The sequence below is a fragment of the Alligator sinensis genome, unplaced genomic scaffold (assembly GCF_000455745.1).
Source record: "Alligator sinensis unplaced genomic scaffold, ASM45574v1 scaffold652_1, whole genome shotgun sequence".
NCBI lineage: Eukaryota > Metazoa > Chordata > Crocodylia > Alligatoridae > Alligator > Alligator sinensis.
In genome coordinates this window covers 605,329-625,536 of record NW_005842010.1, presented here as the reverse complement: position 1 = coordinate 625,536, position 20,208 = coordinate 605,329, and the positions used below count along the sequence as shown (strand labels likewise).

The 20,208-nt window shown below is 41.7% G+C and overlaps 1 long non-coding RNA gene across 1 annotated transcript; it reads right to left on the bottom strand.

Annotated features, from left to right (window-relative positions):
• Positions 1 to 11,400: 11,400 nt before the first annotated feature.
• LOC102374980 lies at positions 11,401 to 15,520 on the bottom strand. Its single transcript, XR_323625.1, has 4 exons — positions 15,339 to 15,520; positions 14,837 to 14,914; positions 14,123 to 14,158; positions 11,401 to 11,581 (listed from the first exon to the last, which is right to left on the bottom strand). It is a non-coding gene; the product is annotated as an uncharacterized LOC102374980 (long non-coding RNA).
• Between the last annotated feature and the right edge of the window lie 4,688 nt (positions 15,521 to 20,208).

The following is a 20,208-nucleotide window of genomic DNA, read 5'->3' as shown; positions in this document are numbered from 1 at the left end:
AGATGCCCCCAGCCCACTAGCAGCCTTCCCAGGGGGTCCTGGAGGGCACTGCCACCATGGCGGGAAGAACCAGCCCCCCTGCAGCTCAGGGGCTGAGCAACCTGACAGCAGTTTGCATGAGCAGGCTCAGCTTCCAGCACCCCATGCACCATTCCCACCACCTTCTCTAGATGTGTCACTGCAATTTGTTATGTGGGAAGCTAAAATACATTGGATGTGTTTTACTATGCTGCCTCAGGTATAAACAGTGACATTAAAGTGGTGCAAAAGGGCAATTAAGCCACTTTAAAGGCCAATTTCATCACATGTACAAGTGCCCCTAGGTTATAGGCCTTTGCACCTGAGATGATGGTAATGCCAACTATAAAAGGAGAAAGAAAACATTACAATGGATTTTCATGATGTCCCACCGTAACATTAATGTGTTATTTCATTAAACAATTATATGAATTCATTTAATCTCTGAGCAAAATAGTCTACTAGGTACCATGCTGCCCTGCCTTCTGTCTAATTCCATACTAACATGACTAACTACCTCTCTCTAGTAACTGAATCAAGTCAATACTCAAATGAACATTGAAACCATTGCAAAGCTATTTAACCGGAGCATATTTTTGTTAACATGAGAAACTCATTTATAATGTTCAAGCCAACCAGATATTATCCTGCATTCTTATAAAATCTGTACATTTAATGAGGCTTTCTTTTTTCCTTTTGGATTTGGGATGGAATAAACTATGCCCAGATTGATTTTAACCTATTACATTAAACCAGTGGATTGTTGTGCCTATTAAACATTAAACTAGCCTTTTAAACTTTCTCTGTGGTTTAGTTTCTCTGTGGTTAATAGTTTTTAAATATATTTACAAAATCAATTGTTGGAATATTAACATTTTCTTACAATGTTTTTCTTCACTTGTTTTGTACCGTTATAACTTTCAAAATGTAGCCAACAGCAACACTGAAATACCATATGAAATATCTTCTAATGCTGCCTAATATATTCAATGAAACAATAGGATTCACCCACTTGAGTAAACTTACTGTAACTCTGGACTCCAAGAATAAATTGTTCAAAAGAAGTCATTTGCTTTCAACACAAAGACAAAGTAAAGTTTTTAAACAGGATTAGAGGTAGTGTATTTGGCAGAGCTAGGGCCTCATACAAAGCCCTTCAATCAATAGGAGGTCTTTTCATCAGTTTTCATGAGGTAGAATGCGGTGCTTAACTTCAAGATTGATTCTGGAGATAGCACCTTAAATTTCTAAACAAAAATCCAAAATGTATGCCTGTTTTCAAAGAATTATAGACCAAACTTTAAGGATAAACTATTCTTTTTAAGTTTGGTATCCCAGCAACAATAGCTTTTGGTTCTATAAACGAGATAAAATTACAGCTTGCTTAAACTTAGAAAAAATATGTTTAAAAAACTAATCTTGGGTAGGCTCAAATTTAATAAGAGCTTTGTCTTTCATTTCTCTCTCTTTTTTTTTCTTTCATTCATAAAATGAACTGGGTATTTTTATGATCATAATCCCAGAAATCAGTATTTGTGTACACACAGAAATTTCACAATCCATTCATTACCAATGGTACATTCAGCACTAGTTGTTGTTAAAATTAATCATCTTAAATTATTAGAAAAATCCTTTTCTAATAGTTTATGAACTTTCTTATTCATTCATCTTTCAGGTATAAGTTCATCCAGGTCTTGCCCAATGTAACTAAAACCATTTCTGCAATGAGTATAAGAACAATTAAAAAAAAAAAAACACCAAAAAACATAACAAAAAAACACACCATGATATTTCCCAATAAGAAAAAGTCAAGTGATTTTGTCTTTTAATTAATATCTCTAGCACTTTGTGACAGGGGACCACCCCCAGGCTAGTGAAAAAATTGGCCTGCCCACCTGTCTAGGGTAGTCCACCCTGACCTCCAGAATGCTTCAATGATATGGAATAGAAAGCTGAAACCTGGCAAGAAAACAGCCCAAGTGTTCAGGGGAATCACCTTTGTTTTGTCAAGTTATACAAATTTTTAACAAAATTATACTTCATGTATATGTGGCATATTAATTTTTTTTAAGTTTTTTTTAATTATTATTACCTCTTCCCTTAATCCAACAGAAACGTAATGGCTATAGTTCAAATATGTAGTGAGGTGTCACATTTACAATAAGATCTGTGCTTCATGCATGACCCAGCAGGAGGTCTGATTCATTTAATTTAATCCTCTGAAATTGACTTTAAGAGCAAGAAGTCACTGTGGACAGACTGTAGAGTGGTGATTAGAATGGCAGCATTTCAGGAAGGATTTCATTAGCAAAAGGATAATTGGAATATGAAATAAGAACAAAAGAATTAAATTGTTGAAAACTTTTTTTTTAAGAAAACACTACAGGGGTTTTCCACTAACTAGCTTTCTAGTGTTCTCATCATGAGTCATTCAATCTTTTTTAGGAATTCATGGAAACCAATCTACCACCAGCTCCAGAAAGACACAAAGGCCTGTGGCAGAACACTTAAACCTCCCAGGACATTCCATCACTGACCTCAGGGTAGCTGTTCTTAGGCAGCAAGTTTTTAAAAACCTATTTGAACAGGAAATTGTGGAGCAAAAAAAAAAATCACACAGAGAACTGACGGTGTTAAATATGGTTTAAATAGGGACTACAGATTCTTATCCCATTACGTGGATTAGCTTTTGTGACCCCTTTGTTCCTATGGGTTCTTTACTTGTTTGCCTCTATTCTGGCCTTTTGTATTCAAATCCATCTCTTCATTTTATACACTGTTCTATACACTTCCTTTCACAGCATCAATTAAATGAGCTCCATCTCACAAAAGCTTATGCTCTATGTATAACTTAGCTAGTTTTAAAGGTACATATCTACCGTGCCTTCTGCATGACTTCAGGCTAATACATCTAATTACATTTCTCTATCATTTTTATTTCACAGATTTTTAAGAATGAAATTTGATAGCCTAGACAGCAGTCTTATGTGTCCTCTACTGGTAAAAAGAGGTAGCACTGCTCATTAGAAGAACAAACTAGATATTGTTGTGAAATAGAAAAAATATTTTAACAAATTTTCTCTCAAAAATATCATCTTTGTTGGTAATTCAGTATCATAAATAAATAGACTTAGCAGGATTCAATGTCTGTAGATAAAAATTTATGGACATTGATTTCACCTGATACTCACAGATTGCCAGAAAAACATTTACATCAAGAAGACAAAAAAAAATCCAGGACAGAGGTAAAGAAGTCCACACATACACACATGCCACTGCAGGAGCTAGGGGTCGTGCTAGTAAGGCTCTGGTGGGAGAGGAGTTGGAGGGGCAGGGATTTATAACAATCAAAACAAATTATTAAAAATAAACAACTGATTTTAGCCATTGAAATAAATAATAATAGTAACAAAAAATAATTCCTTTCTGCCATGCCTACAAATAAGCATGCATTAAACTTCAGGGCAGGTATATATAACCAAAACACAGTATCAAAACAGACATCATGAAAATGTGCCCTCTTAAACATATGGGGAGGGATTTATAAATTTTTAATTATAAGGCACTCAGAGCCCTTCTTCATGTTGCAGTGGTAAGCTGGGATAGGTTGGAACACCATCCCAAGCTTTGTCTGATGATTTCATTCATTCCTACAGAATGTAAAAAAATAAAAATAGGGTGTCTCTTCCCCTCTCTCTCTCTCTCTCTCTCTCTCTAACAGCGCAACACTGCCTTCCTCAGTCTACAGAAGAATGGAAACAAAGGAGCCAAAGTTTCTACTATTTCAAGTACAATTCATATTAGAATTCTTCAGTGCCAGTAAATGCAACCTGAAGAGGAGGGTATGACAAACTGCATATTTTACAAGAACAGAGGCCACAAGGTGGCTAGAATGGCTGTATTAAGGCACAGATTAGACACAGCAGCAAAGAAACCAACCAGCCAGGAGATGCTGATTCGACCCCTCTCTAAGTCAGTCACCAACAGGCTCAACCATGGGTTGTAAAGAGAGCAAACTGGAATTCACTACTGAACAAGCAATTCAAAAGTAAGTCCCTTTAGTGGAAAAAGGAAGGGGAAAATGAAAGTAGGTCATAAAGAACAGGGAAAGGAAAGAGGCATAAAGGTAAAAGCCACAGAAAACTTGTAAAATCCTTCCCCCCTCCCATCCCTTTTTCTGTCCTCCTGATTAGTTTTAATGGAAAAACACACCAGGAAACTTTCCAAGAGGAAAATACAGGAAGGACAGTCAATAATACCCAAAGGTAATTCAGTTTGCAGTCATGACTGGCCCAACTGACTTAAAAAAAATCATTTTGAAACATACTCGATCTTATATCAAGCAATTAACTTGTGCTGCAGGTAGATCATTGTCTGCAAATTTGGATATTGATTTTGGCTGTTGTTATACAAACGTCATTAAAGACTCTTTGGGATTTCCTATAGTGTGCTACACAGTTCCAGTCCTCATTTCTTAGAAAATATTTTTTAACCTCTAATGTCTGTTTTGATCTTTTAATTCCTTTCAAATGAGCCAGGAGAAACTGAAATGTGCCAAACTATAAATTTTGAAAATCTATGCATTTTCTAGAATAATTAAAAAAACCCTCCACTTTTAGTGTTAAATATATTAAAAAATCAAAGTTTCAAGGAAAGTAACGTAGAGCATGCTGCCATTCAGAGTTTTGGTGGTTCAGATGGATTAGATAAATTATAAGGTTTGGCTACTTACACAAACTCTGATCCAAGCAACTTGAGCCTATTAGGTTAACTAAGCTGGACTGGAAGTAGGATGAAAATGTAATATTTGAGGGATTTGATATTGCCTGCCTCAGGCTTGTCAGAAATTGTACTCAAACACTTTATTCTATGAAGACAGTGCTTCTAATTCAAGAAGGCAGAAAACATGAATAATGTGAATGAGGTGAGATTAAATTTAGAATTCCAAACTTTAAAAGGTTAAATGTGAGTTTTCTAACAAGGTTACACTTGTGTGAGCTACTGAATGCAAAGTATTCCCTTTGAAGTTACTAATAAGGTTGGTGTTCAAATCCATTAGTCCAACCAATGTGTTCTGTTTAAAATATTTTTTTCATCAAGTAATCAGAAGCCAACATATTTCATGGTATGCTATACAACAAATATAGGGAACATATAAATAATATAAAATCTCTAAGATTCTCTGGCAAATAAACAATGGCCAGGACAAGTGTTATATTACTATCATTTGTGGTTAATATCTAGGGCTGTGCGAAGCTTCAGTTCACAATTTGATACGGAGAAGATTCGGCCCAATTTGGAGGCTGAATCTCTAAATCCGAATGGACTCAGGAGAAGCTTAAAAATTTCCAACTTGATTCGGTGCCTCCAAATCAATTCAGAAAAGATTCAGAGATTCAGAGGTATTCATTCAGGGAAACAGATACTGTGAAGAAGAAGGGGGAGCAGATGGAGAAGGACTGACATCTCTAGCTGGCCAGTGACTGTGATCTCTCCTTGAGTCCCCTTCCAATAACAGTGTCTGGGGGAGGGACATGGAAACAGCATATAAGCCTCTGTCTGCAGGCTTTCTGTGCCTTTTGTGAGCTGTTTCTGCCTGAGTGAGCAAAAGTGCCAGAAAGGTACTGGACTGGCTTGGCCTCCTAGTCAGTTGCCTGCTACTTTTTGTTCTTAGAAAGGATTGGATAGGATATAGCTTATCTTGGCTTACTATCTAGAATCCTTCTACTTTACTTATTCCTATCCAATCCATTTGTTTCAATTTATATTTGTTCTTGGGGGTTTTTCCCCCAAAACTTTTTAAAAAGAAACCTGTGTTTTCCCTGGCAATGTGATCCATCACTGTGTAGGAAAGCACACATTACACACACTCACATACTTCATAGAAGAAGTAGTCAGACATTCATAGAAGAGATTATATATAATTATTAGTTATTAATATTATTAGTTATACTTAGTAATATACATACTAAAGACAACACACAAGAAGTAGTCAGATAGAGGAGCTGGATCTTGAACCAGGGGACGTGAGCACCCTGGCAAAAGAAATTCTGTGGACCAAGGCAGAATCTGAATTAGTGCTCCACACCCCTCAAAGTTCCTCTAGACCCAGGTCTCCTTCACAGGAAAGCACCTTGGAGGAGACTGCAGTTGAGGCTGTGGAGGCTCAGGCAAGTGGGTCAGCTGAGTCAGCTCCTCCTGTTGTTACGCCTCAGCCTGCTGAGGAGTGGGAGAAGGCAGGAGCCTCACCCTCAACCCAGAAGTGGAGGAGTAATGTAGTGTGGGATCATTTTGAGGTGGCAGATGATCCCAGGCTTGCTATCTGCCAGCACTACCATATGCAGATCAGCTGGGGTGAAGAGGTGAAACAATTTGCCACCACGGCAATGCTGTTGCATCTCAGGAGGCAAAACCCCCTTGCCCTTCCTCCTCCTCAGCCTGGCACCAGTGTGTGTGCGCCCAAAGGGAAGTCCCCCACTTTCTCCAAAGACCCCATCCCCCCAAAGCAGAGGCAGGCCACCATGGAGCAGTGGGGGAAAACTGCAGACAGAGAGGAGTGCGTTGCAAGGGTGAGTGAGATCACCCAGAGCATTAGGGAGATGCTTGCTCTGGATAGCCAGCCCTTCTCCTTAGTTGAGTGGCCAGGGTTCAGGTGGCTCATGGTGCTCATGGCCCCATCTTATGTAGTGCCCACATGCACCACCTTTAGCAAGGTGATGGTGCCCTCTCTGTATGAGGCATGCAGGGAGTACTTGAGGGAGGACCTGCACAAGGCAGGGCTGCAGGTAGCCTTGCACTTCACCTCCAACATCTGTAGCAGCTGGGGTGGTGATTACACCTACATCTCCCTCACAGGGCACTGGTGTGACCAGTCAGACTGTCGGTGGGATCTCCTTCAAGCTGAGGTTGTGGATAAGTCCCACATGGTGGCCATGATCTGCATGGTACAGGGGTGGCTTGTTGGGCAGAAAGAACTCACCCACGGGTTCATCGTCACCCACAATGGTGCCAATATGGTCAAGGCAGTCCGTGATATCAACTTTCTTGGCATCCACTGTGTGACACATAGGCTGCACCTCATAGTCAGGGAGGCCTTGGAGGGGGACAGGGCTGCCGGTGATGGCACTGCCACCACTACAAGCCAGCTGATTTCATAATGCAGTAAGGTGGTGGGCTACTTCAACCGCAGCATCAAGGGGAGCAAGATGCTGTGGGAGAAACACTTAAGAGCTGAGCAACCCCCAGCACAAAATCATGCAGGATGTGGGGACTCAGTGAAACTCCACATACCTGATGCTCAAAAGGCTGATGGAGCAACAGAAGGCCATCCATGAGATAGCCTTGCTCAAGGAGATTAGGATCAGCGGTCCCCTTAGCAGAGCTGAGTGGGGTACCATCTCCCAGATCTTGGTAGTCCTCAAGCCCTTCCTCAAGGCCACCAAGACCCTCAGTGCTGGTGATGCCCTCCTTAGCCAGGTAATCCCCATAGTGAGAGAACTTGAGAACCTAATGGAGAAGTTCCAGGGAATCAATGTTCCTGGCTGGGGCAAGCCGTTGTCACCAGATATGCAGGCACTGGTGAGGTGGCTGAAGGAGGCCATTAGGAGACAGCTGGATCCCTTGCAGTCCAGTACAGTCCACATCCTGATGGGCATGTGAAACCTGAGGGTTAAGGGAAGCATGTGTATTGGCAGCACCAAAACCCTTGATCACTGGACTCAGGTGCTGGTCAACAGAGTCAGGGAGGCAGAAGGGCAGAGGCGAGGGGATGTGGAAGAGGGGGATCCACTTTCCCATGCCAGCACAACCAGTAACAGCACCAGCCAGTCTCCTCCATGGCAGCTGCTGCCAATGTGGGCCAAGGGCATGGCTTCAATGCTTGGGTCCAGATGCACCAGACCCCAGGCTTGGGCAGGTAGCACCGAGGATTCAGCGACTACCTGTCTCACTGAGGATGTGGAGCCACTGGACTGTGACACCTTGGTCTACTGGGCAAACCGCAAACAGGTGTGGCTGGATCTGGCCATGGTTGCCCAGGAACACCTGTCCTGTCCACCAACCAATGTTCCAAGTGAGAGGGTGTACAGCATTGCTTGGGATGTAGTGATACCCCACTGCACCTGCTTGAATCCTAGTTTGGTGGAGCAGCTGGTGGGTTCCCCAGGCTCCACCTGCAGATGGACTGAGTGCCACCCTCCTGACTCTGTCTGCACCTATTTCTGTTTAAGTTTTTTTAAACCATGTAATGCTCTGCTCTCAGAGCTGGAGGGGACACTCAATGCAACATCAGACAGGAGAGGAAGAACATGTCCCTGCTGAGCTCCCATGCCAGGATGAACTCAGGGGTATGGGCTGGGGCTATGGGAAAGAAGGAAGCCCCAGGTCCTGGGCATGTCCACTAAAACTGCACCCTGCCAGGGTAGGGAGGCCTGGTGGGACTGCTGGTGGCATGGCAGCCCTGTAAATGCCAGAACCAATGATCCCCTGGTGAAAAGCAGGTAGGAGGTGCCATAATCTCTAGCTAATGCATGCATGCACACAGTCCTGGCTGGGGAAAGACCAGACCAGTCATGTCCTTGACAGGCCTCATGCTTGCTGGTTGTAGTGGAGTTGTGAGGCTCCAAATAAGCTCAGTTTAGCTGTCTGGGATGCCAGCTTTTGGAGTGAAAAACCTTGTCAGGCTGAGGAAGCACCTGCGGTTGGTGTCTCCTGGTCCTGGATGGGAGGAATAGTAAAGAATCCAAAGGCTGGCCTGGCACACAATGCAGGCAAGAAAGACAGTCAGGGAAAATGGTAATGGAGGCATCAGGGGGTGAGAGATAGGCTGAGGGGTGGGAGTGGGAGGGGGATGTAGCAGCACAGGTAAAAGTGCAGAGGTACCTGGGGAGTCAGATGGCCAGCAGGTTGTAGTGTGTCAGAATTCCACTGCCTAATCTATAGTGAGTCCATGAGTTTCTGTCCTAGATTACCTGCACACCGCTGCATTGCCAGCAGTTGTCAGGTCATTTGAAATCCCCAGTAAGTACCAGGGCTTGTGATCAGGAAACTTCCTCTAGCTGTTTGAAGAAAGCCTCATCCACCACTTCCTTCTGGTCTGGAGGTCAATAGCAGACCCCCACCATGACATCACCCTTGTTGCTTTCCCCTCTGACTCCAACCCAGAAACTTTCAACAGGTCTATTTCCAGTTTCATACTGGAGCTCTGAGTAATCATATGGTTCTTTTACCTAAAGTGCAACACCTCCTCCTCCTCTTCTCCCCTGCATGCCCTTCCTGAATAGTTTGTACCCATCCATGGCAGTGCTCCAGTCCTATGAGTTATCCCACCAAGTCTCTATTATTCCAGTCACATCATAGTTCCATGACTCTGCAAGGACTTCCAATTCTTCCTGCTTGTTTCCCAGGTTCCATGCATTTGTGAACAGGCACCTGAAGTAACTAGTTTATTGGCCTGATTTCTCAGGAAGTATGACAGCGCCTCCCCTGTTGCTACCTCCAGGTCTTGCGCTTCCCAAATTACCTCAGGGGTTTGGTCTAAAGGCTCCCTCTGAGTCCTGATCTCACTGGCTCTCATACAGCCCCCTTCTGAATTCAGCTATCTCTTTCCTCCAGGCTATTTCTGGCCCAGGCTCTCCAATCTCTGGGCCCCCTGTTGTCAGTACTGTCTTGGACCCTCCTCTACATCTTATGGCTCTGTCCTATCAATCTTCATTCTGGGCCTCAGTTTCTCTGACCTCTTGCTCTCTGGCTCTGGCCACAGCTGTACCTTCTGCCTCTCCCAGGCCCTGGCCCCGCTTCTGGGCAATCAAGAACTCTGGGCCCCCTCTGGCTCTGGCAGTCTCCCACTATGGCTGCCCCCAGCCTTCAGGCCCTCTCTGGGCCCTGGTCCCATTAGCAGGCCAGCAAGATTAACCTGGTTGCTCTCTTCACCACCTTGTCTTTTGGGCCCTCCTACTCTTCAGATAGCTCTGACTTAGCCATTTTTCATTTTGGTCTGGGGGCCCCTGATTCCCCTTCCTTTCTGGTGATGGTCCTTCCCCACCTTGATTTCTCTTAGGCCGTGGCACTGCCTTGGGCCCTTTTGCAACTCCAGGCCCCTCTCTGGCTCTGCCAGTCTCCTGCTGTGGCCACCTCTGGCCTTCAGCCCCTCTCTAGGCCTTAGACCTGCCAGCAGAGCAGTGAAATTCTATAGGGATAAGTTCTCCAGCCTACTTCACCAGTTCTCCACCCTCATTCACTCACTCACTCACAGGTCCACTCTCTCAGGCTACTCAGCAGATCTCTTAAGCTCTCAGCCTCAGTTTCTGGGCTGACCTAAGCCCCATAATAGATCTTATACACTGAGCCCCTTTCTCTGAGCTTCACCTGGACCCCACAATCAGTCTTCTATGCTGAGCCTCTCAATCTGGGCTCCCCCAGGCCTCAAAATAGCTCTTATGTTCTAAGTATTCTTTCTGGGCTCAGCCAGGCCCCAGCCTGGGTCCCTAGAAACCTCCTCCAGGCCCTTAGTTCCTACCCAAACCTCCAGAGTGCTTCAGCTGCCCTCTCTGAGATGGTGCTCCAGAGCTGCAGTCCTCCTGCTGAGGTGAAGTTCACTTAGCAAGGTCCAACCCATTACTACTGGGCTCTCTCAGGACCTGGGCTTATACTTGCTCTAAGTCCAGTTCTCCTGAGTTAGGTGACTCCCTCACCTGGCAGCTCCCTAGGTTAGCTGACTCCTAATCAGCTCTGTCCTGCATCTGCCAGAGGCTACCTGACCTGTTAAAGTGGCAGGCACCCCAACCATTTGGTTCAATCTGGACTATTTCCTCAGAAATATTTAATGAGTTCTCCAGTTGCACCATCTTTGGCAAAAAAGAGTTAAAATAATAGGGTGTAGGGACTGTCAATTCCAGACACAAGGAAGCCATCCCACTCCTTACCTTGAGGTGGAGGAATTTTAACTAAGGGCTTATAGGAGTCTTCTCCAGTATATCACTTCATACATGTATAACAATGGCTCAGGTGTCACTTTCTGCATTAAAAACTGAATATTTTTAGGACATTCTGATTCTTCTAGAATTATTACTCTTTTCATTATGTTTCTTTTAAGTTGGTGCACTACAGGAGTCCATACTCTGACTCACTTTTGTTATTGCAGTCCTGTAGTTTACAGCAGTAATGTTATGAATTCTGGAGGTTTTAATGTGACAAATAAATAGAAAAGCTGTGAAGAAAAGAGTTATTGGACATTTAAGTGAGAGGTTTTAGAATGCGATTTCTTCCTGTTGTCAAAACTGTATTCTCTCAGAAACCTCTTCCAGAAAAAAAAAAAAGACACATTCAGGCAAGATATCACCATTCTTAATCAATAATTATATCACAACAACAGCAAGTGGCAAGCAGAGAAATTGGATTAGGTGCTCTTTGAGGAAACATAAAGAGAGGCTTTTTTTTTCCTGATGAAGAAAGCACTTTTGACAAAATGACATTAAATGAAAAGTTTTGCTATGGCTTTCATGCCAGGGATGACTACAGCATAGAAGAACGTTGCTTTGTAATTGTGGGTCTTCTGATGAAAAACCTGTGAAAGAAACCTGATGTAATATTTGGAAAGTAAATGTCTTTTTTCTGTCAAAACAAACTTTCAGTAAGAATAGATTGACAGTCCAGATATTTTAGCAGTCACTGCAACTTTTTCAAAGAACACATTCTAGTGACATCTCCATGGGCGACTGTTGCCTCTTGAGTCAGGGGGGACACTTGCCCGCCCAGTGCCCAGTCATTGACCGGGGGCAGGGGTTCACCCACAGCCAATCCTGCCAACCCACAAGTGGCAGTGGTGCACCGCTGTCACTTCCAGGTGCCTGGCTGACATTTCTGGGAGAGTGCTATCACTTCCAGGTGAGCCCCAACTCCCCGGCAGGGCTCTCAGGGAGGCACCAATGCTCTCACCTGTCCCCCCCCAGGAAAGCTGGTTGACAGGGTGCATCAGCACTCTCAGAGGGTGCACATGCACCCCTGTTCACCCCCTATGCATCGCCACTGGGCATCTCCTAGCAAATATTATAAAATTACTGTTGCTATGCTTAACATTCCCTTAAGTTAAAAATCCTCACTGATAATATAATACAAAAAACAGTATAAGTGTTGAAAGGTTAAAATGCATGGTAAAAAATCCAAAGAGATGTCCTTAGCTGGTGCAACTACAGATACCAGTTGCCACCAGTTAGTATCTGGTCTGATATAGAGCAATAATCTCCCTTATGTTTTAGGAAAATAAAGTCAGGTTTGTTTTTTTTTCTGTAAATTAACTCATAAAAGGATGTGAGATCTAAGTTAATGCATCATAAATTAAAACAACGTATACCTTATCAGAAAAAAAAAGTCTCAATTGGTTTTCATCTGCCTGTTTCTCAGATTCTCAAGAGACACGGTAATGATAAATCAGTAGGAGACTGAACTATCTCCTTATGTTTGTAGGAGCTGCATCTATATTAGGGTGAGACTAGATGACAGGATGCCTACATGTGATAACTTGCACCATTGTTTCATCTGCTGTAATTTGTCTCCTGTTACATATAAGAGTTCTGTTTCCAGTACTGGCATTCTCGTTCTTCTCCATAAAGTCTATTAACATTTTTAAAGAGAAAAGTTTACTGTTTTGTTGAGGTCATTCTGGAAAACCTCTTGCATATAAATTCCCAGTGACAGCTTGCAGAATTGGGTTCTTTAATCATGTCATTCCATCATCTGCTGTCATTGTGGTTTCTGGCTATATTAGGAAGGCTTTTTATTATTATTTTATAAACATTGTTGTGATTTACAAAATATCTTGATTTTGTTCTTTTGTAACCATTTCACCATGTAGGCCACATCCAGACAAGCACCACACACAACACATTTAGGCATTTCCTGCACTGCTACCTTTGCAGCATGGGGAGGGGACTGATCCTGCGAGATCTTGGGGTCAAAAAACCCACATGGAAAAAAAGCAAGGTGGTGCACATGGCTGCACTGCACGCTCCCCAAAACTGGAGCCTGGTCCACTGGAGTCATGCTCCAGCTGCCACCAGGCTCCAAACTCCTGGAGAGCCACTGCTGCAGTTTCCACAGCCCCCATGACTCTAGGTAAGGCTACTGGGGCCAGCACAGTTGCTGGCCCCAGCCTCCCTTACCCCACCTGGGGTAACCTGCCACATGACAAAGGGTAACTTGTGACACTCCTACTTGTCCCCAGGGAACCAAACATCTGTACTAATTTGGACATGGCCATAGGTTTTATTGATTTAAAAAGTCACAATCATTTCTTTTGTCTCCAATTTTTATAACAGTCACTTGGAAAATGTGCCAGCTTGGCAAAAGCAGGAGATCAGAGAAGCAGTGGCCAAGATTCTGTTTTCATTGATGGGTCTTGGGAAAAGAAAGGATGCTATTTCAAAGGGGGGGGGGGATCTGAATTTGGTTAGGGCACTTCAGTCAATATTTGTCTCTTCAGTCAGTAAAACTTGATGTTTGTCCCAGTAAAGTCAATCTCTGCTTAATTTAAATTTCAGTGCTCATTGGGTTGGTTTCTTTTCCCCTGGTTCAAGGACCTAATATACCATTATTTCAGTACCTCAGATATCAAACTCGATTATTCTCCTCTCCACTGACTGAATTTACAAGAGTGCACACCCTGTACTAACTTGTAAAGTTTTGTATATGCTCCATTGGTCACTGTCTGTCTGGGTATTTATATCGTGTTTATCTCTATACTATCCAACAAACAACAGAGAAACAAAAAAAAATGTAGGTGGAGGACAGAATGAAATAGGAATACATTTTTCCCACCAATGTTTCTCTCTTGATCATAATGAGAGGTTAGCAAGATACACTGTTAGTGTCTGCATAGGTAATAAAAGCAAGGAAGCTTCTCAATAGTAGCAGTAAACTTATCCAAAGCTAGACTATTCATCATATTAATTTATTATTTTAGCAACAAAAGAAGCAGTGGCAGTTGCTGAAATGGCAGTGGTGCAGCCAAAAGAAGGGATAGAAAGATTGCCAATAATATAAAGATAACTTCACTAATCATTTCTTTAAAGCAATTTTTTTGCACAAACAATTAAAAATAGTGACCTACCTGTCTGGTTTAGCATGTTACCAGTTGTGTATCACTCTGTAAGAAAATTTGAACTTACTAGAATTCTAAAGAGTATGCTGATAATACTAGCATTCAGGAAAATGTAGCAAATATTTAGTCTGAGCATTATATTCACAACTCAATTTCAATATCAATTGATGAAAGCAGTCAATGCATGCCAGCTTTTTCTGTATCTACTCTTCATTGCTATATCCTGATTTTTTTCCTACCCATTCTCACAAATATAATGCTGGATTTACCCTTTAACTTTTGCTTCTCCTTGTTCTTTCTCTTGCACAGCACTGCAATAAACCATTATTAGTTTTGCTAAATCAAAGGATGTTATGGTTACCAAATTGCACTGGGGGGAAGAGGGATACACACTTTCATTTTGCCTTATCACAGAACTGGAAAAAATATGAAATGCAAAGATCTACAACCTTCCTTATCTGCAACAATAGAAAAATATATCTATGAAACACCAGAATTAACTTTGTTACACAAGGATATAATAACCTCAAAAGTTAATATTCTCAAAATATGAGAATAATTGTTTAGTTTATTAATACATTCTCCTTTTCTATTTTCCTGCCAGTAAACCCTGTCAAAACTTCTTAGGTTGATAGAAAAGTAACCTGAGAAGTAGTAATTCATTTTTCTTGATAATTTGCAATTTGGGATATTGAAAAGCTCAGTGAGACTATAGCTGCTTACCATTTATTGTTGTAGCAGGCCCTGGGTTAGTCTGCTGTTGTCTGCTGCCCCTTGGTGGGTAGTCCTCTCCTCCTTGCCCTGCCAACATCCCAATGACCTGGACATTACTCACAAGCTTTGCCTTAATGTTGATAATTAAACAGGAGTAGGCCTTCAGTTCAGTAGGGGACTACTTTAAGTGCTTCTCTTTCATTGATCACATCACTCATTGAGCTGCCTGCATTATGACAATGTTAGTGGACACAGCTCTGACCACTACCAGTCCTACAGACTTATCAGCAAAATCCACCCATGTCTCTCAGGTTAGTCTGTTTCACCAGAAGTTCCACAGGGCTCATGGCCTCCTCATCAGTTCCGTGTGGCTTGGTTCCAAATGCCCCCAAACAGAACAGAACACTCGGCACCCTCAGGAGCTCTCATCCCCTCCACCCGGCTGCCCCATGCCTCACAGCAAGGCTCCTCCTGCAGCCAGAAGTCTACTTGCAAAAATAATCAAACTCACAAACAAATGATTCCCACTGGGGTGTCTTTTCCCCAGGCCCTCCCCAGGCTTCTATTCATTCTCCACTGGTGTTTATCCTAATTCCAGCCCTCTTAGGTCTATTCACAGTTTGTAGTTTAACTGCATCAGCTTATAGTAGGGAGCTGCTTCCCTCAGCTCTGCCAGGGCCTGACTGCCCTACTCTTCTCTGAAGCTAGGCTTACATAACTCCAAAGGTCGCTCTTTCCAGCCTGCAGCAGTCTTCCTTTACAGGTGCACTCTGCTCTTTTCCTCACTTAATCACTCCACCCAGTAATGGGAGAGGTGTTTCCCATTACATTGTGTTCTAACTTCTTTACCAATCATGCTTTAAACGTCTTGAAAACCTATAAAAAGTTATATTGATGATACATCACATTATTTATTGAAATAAAATATAGCAATCCTAAATGGTATTGAAAGGGATAAATAATTTGATGACAAGGATATTTATGATATTGTTTATTGGATCAATTGTATAGTTGAGAGAGTTTTTGGACAAGCTTTTTGAAAGAAGCCTTTTTTCTGCTTATTGCATTTGCAACTCTGCCATTAAATCATGCTGGTTTATTTTGGTCTGCTTTCCATTTCGCTTTCCATTTTTTTTAATTTGTAGTGTACATTTGTTTTGTGCCTCCAATATGGTGTTCTTAAGCAGTCCCTATGCTGCTTGCAAGTTTCTCACCTCCTTAGGGCCCCTTTTCAACTTCTGTCTAACTAGCTTCCTCATTTTAGTGTAGTCTCCCTTTTTGAAGTTAAAAGCTACTGTAATAGATTTTTCTTGTCTCCCCTCCTACCTGGATTTCAAAACTAATTGTATTCTGGTCACTATTGCCAAGTGGCTCAGTTACACTTACCCTTTGCACCAAATCCTTGGCAATCCCAAGTACTTAGGGACTAGATCAAGAATGGATTTCCCCTTGAAGATTCCAAGACTAACTGCTCCAGGAAACAGTCTTTTATAACATCAAGACATTTGGTCTCTGCATCCCAGCCTGATCTTAGATCGGCCCAGTCTATTTGTGGATAGTTTCTGTTTTCTGCTGTTGCAACCTATCTCAACTCCCTTAGCATTTCTAGCTCACTGCTGCCATCCTGGTCTATGGGTCGACAATATATCCCTAGACATACATTTTTTCTATTGAAACCTGGAGTTTCTATCCACAAAGATTCTATGATACCTCTTAGTCTTTCACAATAAATACAGCATTTCACAAGGGCATAAATCTGACTTTGGGTTCATATCTATTCCTTTATCCTTTTGAAGGATTTCACACACAAAGTTACTCCTGCCTCACTGACCCAACTCCAGGTTTTGTTAAGTTAACCTTGTAATTTTTCTTTTGATCCCTTGTCTCATTTTCTGTACTTGTGATGCATTCATGCTTTACCCTACTCCAGAACAGACTCACAGGCCCATTCCTTTGAGGTCCTGTCTATTAGCTCCTGCCACCCTTTCTTCTCTCTTCCCACTAAGCCCAGGTCAACATTTAGTTTCTCCTCTCTCTCTTTTTCCCCAAATGTTTCTCTCTTGACAGATGGATAAATCCATCTCCCCTAACTACACTTCCCCCTTTTAAAATGCCTTTCCTTTGTACCTGAACACACCAGCTCCAGGGTCTCACATTTTCCATCTACTCATTAAAATTAACACTAGCAACAAGGCAAATTGTTTGTCTTCCTTAAACAATGAATGGCTTAGTCATAATGACCTGCCAAAGAACAGTGGCAACAGTTTAAATATTAACCCTTTCAGAAATACTTTAGTATACAGACTCTCTCTCAGACATATATGTACTTTTAAATGGAGGGGAGCAAGTGCAGACAGTGTAAATAATAAACTTCCATCTACCCGATGGACCATTTGTCATTTTACAGAATGTTCAGTGACTAATATTTTTCTAAAAGATTATGCCCAGACTCACAGAACTTTCTGTATTCCTAGTTTCATCTTGTTAAAGTGATTTCTTTTTATTTGAAGAACAATAAACTCCTTCCGCCCCAAACTTATTAATTTTATAAATTAATAGAATTTAGCCATTCTGTTGCACATATTTTAGTTGACCAAAATGATCCATGTCACTGCACATTTTCTAAAGGAAAATGCTTAAAAAATTAAAAAAAAAAAATCAGAAGAAAAATGAAGGCATAGTTCCCTTCTGCAAGGAATTTAAGTACCTGTTAGCCAGAGTGTTTGTCTTTCATATATCAAAACATGACATTGGATCCTGTGTTTCTGGACTAAGCAGGTCTTGCTTTAGCTAAAAAAAAGTCAACAACTATTTAATTAATGTAGATAGACAAGAGGAGAAGTAGAAATAAGTCTCTAAATGAGTAGAACCAAACAACAAGAAAGGACGTAATCTGTTTTTGCAGATAAGCTCCAGGACAGCAGTTTTTCCCAATGCTGAGAAAAAATGGAAATAAAAGTTTGCTTGTCCTACAGGCTTGTTTACTACTTTATTTGTTTGAATCTATTAGTACTGGGAAAAAAGTTAAAATAATTTCCTTCAGTATCATTGTTCATTGCTATACTACATGTTCTGGCATAACCAAGATTCAGATTAATTTCCTAAAAGCAAACAATGACCTAATTTACAATCTCTATTTGATTAATATGCATATTTATTTGTGTTGGAACCGTTAACTGGACTGCTATGATGGTGTGATGCATTTTATTTTTGAGGGGTGGGGGTTAGGTAGATATTATTTTTGGTAGCTAACCATGATAGAAAGGATTCCTGTTAGCTTCTAGATTAGGTTACTCAGTCATTTTCACATAAAAGAAGAGATCTTCAAATTCTATACTAGAGTGCATTTCATATTCAAGAAAATCAAAAGTACTTTATGAGGATAGGTCTGAGACTTCCTAAATAATGATGGGTTTGGCAACTCTAGCAGCCATTCCCCATGTCCTTGAATATTTAAACCTATTTTACTGATAAAGGGAACATGGGATTAAGAAGGACATAGGTGATACCTGCAATGCTTCAAAGAATACTAAGGGGTCAGCCAGAACAGCTAAGAAAAATGTGCTTAAATGATCATAACCAAACAATAGCAATCCTCTTAGTGCAATATCTTTATTGTTGTACCACAAAATTAGTATGACATCAGGACAAAGTTCTCCTGTTGTCTCTGTAGTGCTCTTGTATCAATTAATATACTATTCATTCATAACTTTGCCAACGCATCCTGCAGCCATACTAATATCACAGCTCTCACTTCTTGGACTTGCCCCTGAAGGCTCAGCATTATTTTTAAAATAATTAAATTGCTGTACTGTTCATTGTTAGAGATGATTCATGCCCCAGGAAATAAGTCTGAAATAAGTCCAGTTACCACACCTGAACACAGCTATGATTCTTTTATGAGATCTGGTTCTGTTCTGTCATTGATGGAGGAGTTGCTACTCCTGCTGCTACTTCCCATGTTTCTTTGGTAGTTGCAGAAATTTCAGATTTACTATCCCAGTCTACTGCCCTCTCTCCCCTATTAAAGACTTAGAGGAAGTTACTGTGAGCCTGTGGCCCTAGGGTCAGACCCAGAGACAACTATGAGTACAATTCTCTAATGGTATCTTATGCTGCTGCTATTTCTCTAGTAATGAAATAGAGTTTAGATTTATTGCTACTAGCCCTGGCTGGCACTGCTGACTCCAGAACTTCAGAGAAAGTTACTTTGGAATTCTGCCTTCTCTAGCTATGTGCGTAGAGGAGGAGACTAGACTTAGGGACTGAGAGTTTGTCTTTATGCTACTTACTTTTTACCTCTCCCTCCAGCTTCTCTTTAATTTGATCTTGATGATCCTTGTCTCCTTCTAGCCTTTCCTTTTACAGCATTCTTTATGTTTCTCACTGAAACAATTTTCAAAAGTACTTGCAACCGGAGCAAACATCTCCAGTAGTACTTAGTGGACCAGTTCATCAACTACTCTAAATCAGCATGTGGCATTTCACATTGCCTGAGGGCCTAACCAAAAATTAAACAATATAAAAAAGGGAAAATATATGAATAAGCCAAAGCTATAGCTGCAATATTCCATTTCAAATTGAAAATTACTTGAACATAAGGAGTTTTTCACATCTGCTCTATTTCTATGAAAAGATATTGTTAGTGTATCTACTAAACTTTAATTGATAGTGGGCCTATCTACACATGTACTTTACTGCAGAGCTAATTAGTGGTGCCATAAAGGGCCACCACTTACACATGCACAGTATTAGAGCACAGTAAATTAACTAACTCCACTGTACTGTCCAGGAGAAGTACTATCCTACAGTGTAGTAGTTACATGCACCAAAATGCATGTATAGATGGTGATTGGGGCTGACTGGAGCACAAGGATGCTACATTATGGGGCCTACGTTGTGAGCCAGTCAGGCCTTCTGCAACATGTTGAGCCAGGTCCGAGAAGCCCTGGGCTAGCAAGATGATCTCTTGGGGCCCTCTGCCAGCCTCGGTCTGCTCTACCCTGACTCAATGTGCTGCGGTCCTGGCACAAACATAAAAAGTTGCACCTAGGAGAAAAACTCCAGTGCAAACTGTGCTGGAATTTATTGCTACATGCTAATTGCATGTGTAGATGCTCCCAGTTGGAGGCAACTTCTTTTGAATGCAAAGTGTATTTTGTCTTTACAGAGCCAACCTAGTCCTAGGTCAGCCCAGGAAGTACAAACAGCAGAAGCAGGAGGGGAGAAAATGGAGGGAGCTGTACTGACCTATTAGTAGACTGCAAAATGTCTGTTTGGCGGATATTCCTGGACTGTGTTTCTGCATTAACTCTTCCTGTGCCTAGAACCAAAATGGATATCTTACACTAACTGATACTTTATTGGGGGGGGGGGGGGGA